The sequence below is a fragment of the Oryzias melastigma genome, linkage group LG8 (assembly GCF_002922805.2).
Source record: "Oryzias melastigma strain HK-1 linkage group LG8, ASM292280v2, whole genome shotgun sequence".
NCBI lineage: Eukaryota > Metazoa > Chordata > Actinopteri > Beloniformes > Adrianichthyidae > Oryzias > Oryzias melastigma.
Genome location: NC_050519.1, coordinates 6,908,661 through 6,916,421, shown reverse-complemented (window position 1 = coordinate 6,916,421; position 7,761 = coordinate 6,908,661). Strand labels below are relative to the sequence as shown.

Genomic DNA, 7,761 nt, shown 5'->3' with positions numbered 1-7,761 from the left:
TTAGCTTAACTCCATTGCAGCCTAAAAACGGAAAAAAGCCTAAATTAGCCAAAAGAGCTAGCATTTAGCTGAAATATTAGCTTAACTATAATACAGCCTAAAAACAAAAAAATGCTTAAATTAGCCAAGCAGCTATCATTTAGCTGAAATATTAGCTTAACAGCAATACAGCCTAAAAACGGAAAAAAGCCAAAATTAGCCAAAACAGCTAGCATTTAGCTGAAATATTAGCTTAACTGCAATACAGCCTAAAAACAGAAAAATGCGTAAATTAGCCAAACAGCTAGCATTTAGCTGAAATATTAGCTAAACTGCAATACAGCCTAAAAACGGAAAGATTCTTTAATTAGCCAAAACAGCTAGCATTTAGCTGAAATATTAGCTTAACTTCAAAATAGCCTAAAAATTTCTTAGTAAATGCTAAAATAGTCCTTAATGCCAATTTTTACGTTTTTGAAACCAGAACTTTTTAAAAATAATTATGAATAATAAAAAACAACATCTTTATTCCAGAATAAATCAACTTAAAACATTAAATAACTTTCAATGTTTTACTCTCCCTAAAAATATATTTTGCTATAATTACCCGGAGGGCCGGATTCGGCCCCCGGGCCTTGACTTTGACACTTGTGCCCTAACAGATCGAAGGAAAAGCATTCAATAAAGCCAACTTGCAGTGATGGAAGTATGTGTTTTCTTCATCTACAAAATGACCCTATTGGGAAAAAATCGTGGGAGGTAGTCAGCTCATACCATATAACTCTAATTGAAGCAAATGTGTGTGTTTGTGTGTGTGGGCATGTGTGCGTGCTGGAAGAGCAGTTGTGTTTGCGTGAGCGGACATCAGACAAAGCTACAGGGCCTTCAGCAGCAAACAGCAGAGAGAAATATAGGCATGAAACTGCAGAGGGCAAAAGTCAAAAAAAGGAGATATTGCCCTGCCCGTTACTCCTACTCAAGCACTGTATCCATCAGATATTAACATTCGGACACAGCATATGTGTAAAAACACATTAACTGATTAATCAGGATAGTGAAAAAAAAGGAAATACATGCTAAATGATGCTAGAGAAATTAAATCTGAGGTTAATTTATGCAAAGAGAGTTAATAAATGTCATGAAAATATACAAGGCATCAGAATCTTGCTGGTAATGAGTAATAACTGCTCAAATTTAGATCGGTTTGCTCTATCCTGCTGATTTCTTCACAGTCTGATGGATGTGTGGTGTGCGAGTCATGCCGCCTTTTGTCACCTGTGCTGCACTTGCTCTGGGCACCGAGTCAGGGGAAAAAGCCACGGGAGGTCTGGAGGAGGCCAGGGAAGGAGAGAAATAGACATCTGCGATTAACAGATACTGACACGTGTCAATGTGGACCGTGCTCTATGGGAACCGCTCACTCACAACCTGCTCTCGTCTACAGTTTCCCTAAATAAAGACGCTGATGCGAAGACGGAGGGGGTTTGGAGGGGGATGTTAAACCAACACACTTGCACAGGTGGGTCTGGTCCACAAAAGAAGAAAATATTTGTTACGAAGAGAAAAGAGTCTTTATTTTTTGTTAAAATGAAGTAAAATCTCACACATTCAAACAGAAAGAAGTTTCTTGCACTTTCGCTAGAAATGTGTGGTAACAATGAATAGTTTATGGAGGCATTTGGAAATATGGAAAGCAGCTCTGACAAGGACTGATTATAAAATATCAAGAAAAGATCCAGATTCCAACATTTGTGTCATGAATTTGCAGATTCAGAGTCAAAATATTGGAAAATGAGCTTAAAACTCCTAACTAAAAAAGAATGAACATAAACATGACAAAAATATCTGAGCTTATAGACAACTTTAAAGTCTCAGAATTGTGTTTTGGAGGTTTTAAAAATGCTTGTGGCATTTTTCTGATTTAAAACGATTAAAAAAAGAAGGTTAAAATTGCTTTTTTGAGTGTTTCTCGATTCAAATTAATCAAGAAAATATGCAAAAAATACCATTTAAAAAAGATAATATTTGTGAGAAACTGGGCAGGCCCAAGCAAAAGAGCAAGTAAACAGAGAACTCTCAGCAAAAATGGAGGGGAAAGGGGGTGGAGTTGCTTCACACAAATGTTCCCGCCCACACCTGAGGTGAATTTCAAATTAACTATTGCAGATCTGCAGAAGCTATTTCATATAAAACGACACTTGAAAAAAAAAAAGTCTAAAAACAGTATAATTTTAATCAAAGACGCTGGGATTGCTTTTTAAATAGATCAAAAATGATTAAAGATTAAATTTAAAAAGAGGGAGGAGAAACAAGTAAGAGAAAAAAAAATCCTAACAAAACTAAACTAGAATGTAGACACTTAAATCCACTGTGAGTGATGATTTGGATATCCAGATGTATGCGGATGACACACTCATCTACACGGATGGTCATTGACTGTATATAGAGATCTGAACTGAGTAGGTGAAATGCATTACATCTAGCTCCTGCAAAATGAAGCCTATTCAACATTTTTCTGCTATATGGATGTTGCCATGTTGGAGCCAGAACTCAGGGATTGGTCTAGGTTAGATGTGTGAAAGTCAAGGCCCGGGGGCCGAATCCGGCCCTCCAGATCATTTTATTGTGTTGTTATTAATGGTTATTAATGTTATCTTGGACTTATTTCCAACTTCTTTAATTTTCACAAAATATATTTTTATGAAGGGTGATATATTTTAAGTTCTTTAAGGTTTAAGTTGATTTATTCTGGGATAATATTCCTGCCTTTTTATAATTACCTTTGTAAGAAGATGTTAAAAAAGTTATAATATATAATATAATGATTGAGAAACTGAGAATAGTTGTTTATTTCTCTATGTAAGTCAATGGGGTTTTGACTCCCTGGAACCAGCAGGTCATTCCTATTCGGACAGTAAGGGGGAGGGGTCACTTGGTCCAGTTCTCTATATACAGTCAACAGGAAGAAGTAAAATCTCAAAAATAAACAAAGTGAGAAAAAAAAATCTAATTTAAAGAAAGAAAAACAAAGTAAAGGGCTGTTAGACAAGCTCAGTGGGCTTGTGGTAGAGTGTCCGTCCTGAGACTAGAAGGTCGTGAGTTCAAATCCATGTCTGCAGCTCACCGCTCCCCCAGGGGATGGGTCAAATGTGGAGAAAAAAATGTACACACCTTATATAAATAACAAAATGCAGACTTTTTAAAGTTGAATTTGTCCACATACTTTAAAGAATAATGCGGTGAAGGCAAGAACATGCAAATATATTCTTGGCTAGAAACAGTTTACCCCAACTTTCCATTCCTCTCCTTTGTGGTTTCGTGCAGCTCCTCTAGGAGGATGCAGAGGGGTTTCCAGGTCGGCGCAGAGATACGATCTCCCCAGCGTGCTCAAATTCATAACTTAAATTTGCATTAATCTACATACAAATCTACGGCCTTAACTTTAAGCTATACTTGCTATACTCTCCAAAGCAGTAAGCGGGTTCATTAGTGATACTGTTTAATTTTTTTGTTTGACTTGTTAAAAGAACCGTGGCCAGATACCCTAATGAATATTTAATCCGTCCAGACAACATTATTCATAATTTTCCCCTAGATTTGTTGTTTTGGAGATTTTAAATAAGCAGAGGAGGCGATGACGCTATATATGGTAAAGAAGAACAGATGGAAGGGCCGAGGATTCATAGGGAGAACAGATCCAAACCGATGCCCAAAATCATTGTATGACGGCAGACTTGAATCATACGAAGGACGCTTTATCTCTGAGGAGTTACACAGGCAGAAACTTGAGGAACGACTCCACGGAGGGATTTATTGAACCATCTGCCAAATTAGGCCATGAGCCACCAACTCACAACTTCACTGTTCTATTTAATTTTCAATTACTGGGCTTGAAGCTTAAGCACACTTTTTTTTTTATCAAAACAAAGTCACACAAAGTTATTAAATGACATCTGAACTTTTCTAAATTGAACAAATCAAATAAAAAGTGAAGCAACAACTGAGAAATAAAGGCAATAGGTGATTTAAACGTAATGAATGCACATGCAGCATTTTCTGTCCATTACCTGGACATAATAACACAAACCGAGGCGTCTGAACCAGCAGCAGAGCTGCGTCTGCACACGCTGCCAGGTTTCCTCGTTCCAAAATGTCAGAGGCACACATTGCACGGAGGGAGTGAGTTGATAAACACACCCAACTGAAAATGTCAGAGTGTCACCTGTTGCCATGACAGCCGGCAAAGTTTGGCAAGAACTAGAGTGCCTCAACCAAAGGCCAGATTGTTTTTGCAACAGCTAATTGAGGATGTTTGCAGCATCAGAGTGCACTATGTTGTGAGGCAGGAAATTGCTCATTCCTTTCTTTTTATTTTTTTAAATACAATAAAAAAAAGAACACAACACTCCCACATATCTTACTGAAATTCTGTCAGGAAAAACAGTAATTAAAAACATCACAGTAAACAAAAGAATGTCACATTTTGCCTGAGAAAAAAAATGTGAAGTGCGATATTCTCTCTGCTCACACAGCCTGACTGCAGTTTCCCAAATGAAATGCAGAGTGATCCACTTCTTCCTGGTGGGCCTAAAAAAAGAATACAGTAAACACAATGACTGAGTCACTGGGACCTTCAACGTGGAATCACTCTGGAATTTAAAAAGGATTAGGGACGGTTAGCATGAGCCACGCGATGCTGTTTTGAGTTTTAATTCCCAGATTCCTACCCTTCTTTTGGAGAGGTTGAACCTCCAACTGCAGGGAAATGTCATGTGACGGGAAGCTATAAGGTCAAATCTAGACCTATGAGACCATTTGGTTTCACTTGCTGTTTAGTATGCGTACCTAAAACTATCAGCAAACTCTCAGAGTGTTTATGTAAATCAGGGTTATCAAAGTGAATCGGACAAAATACGCCTAAAAGGATAAACATTTATTGAACACTCTAAAACTACATTTTTAAAATGTTAAAATCAGATATGTACCAGCGATAATGCTAGTGTGAATGCTGTAAGCTGAATTTGGTTGCTGAAGATGCTAGTGCTGATAGCTGAAAATGCTGAAGATAATGGCCAGCTAAAACATTAGCTAAATGCCAAATTAGCCTAAAAAACAAAACAAAAAAAACATTAAGTTTGTCAAAACAGTTAGCATGTCGCTGAAAAAATTGCAAAACTTCAAAATAGCCAAAAAAACGGAAAAAGCCTAAATTAGCCAAAACAGCTAGCATGTAGCTGAAATATTAGCTTAACTCCAAAACAGCCTTTACAAAGTCTAAATTAGCCTAAACAGCTAGCGTAATATTAGCCTACTCCGAAACAGCCTAAAAACTTTTTCATAAAACCTAAATTAGCTAGCATGTAGCTAAAATATGAGCTAAACTCCAAAACAGCCTTTAAAAAGCTTAAATTAGCCAGTTCAGTGTCACAACTGAGCGCTTGCACCATGGGAGTACCTCAAGGCACCGCCTTAGGGCCATTTTTGTTCAGTTTATATAACATCCTCCCATCTGTGTGTGATGATCTGGGTATCCAGATGTATTTGGATGACACACTCATCCACTCAGATGGGAAGAACCCTAAACAAGGGGCAGACAAATGTTGTTTATTGTTTTTTGACACTAAATGTGGAAAAAACATCAAATAAGCTAAAAAAGAAAAAAAAAATCTTACCAAAACAGATATTTACAATAGACCTGTCTGACAAAAAACTGATTTAGGGGCTGTGCTATGAATGCATCATTACAATGCATCAGAGATTTTTCCACAGCAACATCCAATATGGCAACCACCGTCTTTCATTTAATTATGATTATTCTATTTTTGAATAATCTATAAAACCTTTTTTTTATAGGATATAATTCCTGAAAAGTGGCAGTAGTCCGTTGGAAATTCCCCTCCGAGTTGTGGGCGGTGCTCTTAGCAAAGTGCAACCCCGCCCCCATTTCCCTCCCTAAATAAAAATAGCAAGCTATACAAACAGTTTTGAGCTTCTTAAAACATGGATCTACAAGTGGATGCATCAGAATGGACTGAAGAAAAACACAAATACACTCTTTTATAAACAGCATTTTTTCATCTGTTCCTGATTCACAATAATTTAAACAAAGAAAAACATTTTGATATGCAATTTTGAGATTCATTTTCTTTATATATCATGAGGAAAATGTAAAAACAAGGACATATTAAAACACTAATATTAACAGAGTCTGCCTTTAAATTCAAATCTGGAGATAAAACATGTTTTCATTTTTCCTCACCCATCAGCTTAAAGCGTCCGAACACATATCCAGTGGAGAAGCTGCTGCAGACCGCTGCACACCTCATCTCCATTAGCTAAAGGACAGACGTCTGGCGTGGAGGAGATCCGGGGTTACAGTGGAGGTAAAGGAAGAAGGAAAAATGCATTAATAACAGCAGGTATCAATGAAATCAATGACAGCAGAGTAAAGCATGAATCCAGTTTTACTGATAAAATCATTGTGTGTTAATCTACAACTACTACAGTTTCATGCAGATTTCATTATAAATCATAATTTTCAAAAGAAGTCATGTCAATACCTTCACAAAAGATTAAAATATTCCAAATTAAAAAGTAAAGTCAAAAATATAGAATTATTTAAATAAGTTCATTTCACATTTTCAACGATTAAAATTAATTGTAGCCTTAAAATGACATTAAATTTAAAAGTTACTGTCATTTGAACCCTTTAACTACCCAAAAAAGAAACACAAACAGTATTTGTTTTCTGCTGCTTATTGCATTGGCCTCTAAAGGGACATTAAAGTTAACATTAGCCTGATGCTAAAATAGAAGCTAAACTCTAAAATATAGTCTAAAAAACCTCACAAGATGCCAAATTAGCCAAAAAATTAGTACGTTGCTAAAATACTACCTAAACTCCAAAATAGTCTGAAATTTATCAGTAAACTAAATTAGTCAAAAACGTTAGCCTGATGCTAAAAAAGAAGCTAAACTCTAAATTAGCCTAAGAAACTGGATAGATAACAAATTAGGCAAATATGTTGCTAATATATTAGCTAAATTTGAAACTACCATAAAAACCCTCAAAAGATGCGAAATTAACCAAAAAAAAGTTAGCACACTGCTTAAACACTACCAAAACTCCTAAATAGCCTAAAATTCCTCAGTAAACTAAATTTTTCAAAAACTTTACCCGGTTGCTAAAATATTAGCTAAACTCTCAATTAGCATAAAAATCCTCAGATTTGAAATTAGCCAAAAAAGCTAGCACATGGCTTAAATACTGGCTACATAGGCTAACGTTCCTCAGTAAGCTAAATTAGCCAAAAGTGCTAGCCTGTTGCTAAAATAGAAGCTAAACTCTTAAATAGCATAAAAATCCTCAGATTTAATATCAGCCAAAAAAGCTAGCACATGGCTTAAATACTAGCTACATAGGCTAACGTTCCTCAGTAAGCTAAATTAGCCAAAAGTGCTAGCCTGTTGCTAAAATAGAAGCTAAACTCTTAAATAGCATAAAAATCCTCAGATTTAATATTAGCCAAAAAAGCTAGCACATGGCTTAAATACTAGCTACATAGGCTAAAGTTCCTCAGTAAGCTAAATTAGCCAAAAGTGCTAGCCTGTTGCTAAAATAGAAGCTAAACTCTTAAATAGCATAAAAATCCTCAGATTTAATATTAGCCAAAAAAGATGGCACATGGCTTAAATACTAGCTACATAGGCTAACGTTCCTCAGTAAGCTAAATTAGCCAAAAATGTTAGCCTGTTGCTATAATAGATCACATAAACAGATGG

The 7,761-nt window shown here is 36.1% G+C and overlaps 1 long non-coding RNA gene across 1 annotated transcript in view; it reads right to left on the bottom strand.

Moving 5' to 3' along the window:
• Window positions 1–3,769: 3,769 nt before the first annotated feature.
• Window positions 3,770–7,761, bottom strand: part of LOC112146955 — an 11,383-nt gene continuing 7,391 nt past the window's right edge. The window contains exons 2-3 of the long non-coding RNA XR_002919345.2: window positions 6,239–6,329; window positions 3,770–4,566 (exon numbers count right to left, since the gene is read on the bottom strand). This is a non-coding gene — a long non-coding RNA (uncharacterized LOC112146955). The remainder of the gene's footprint in view (window positions 4,567–6,238; window positions 6,330–7,761) is intronic.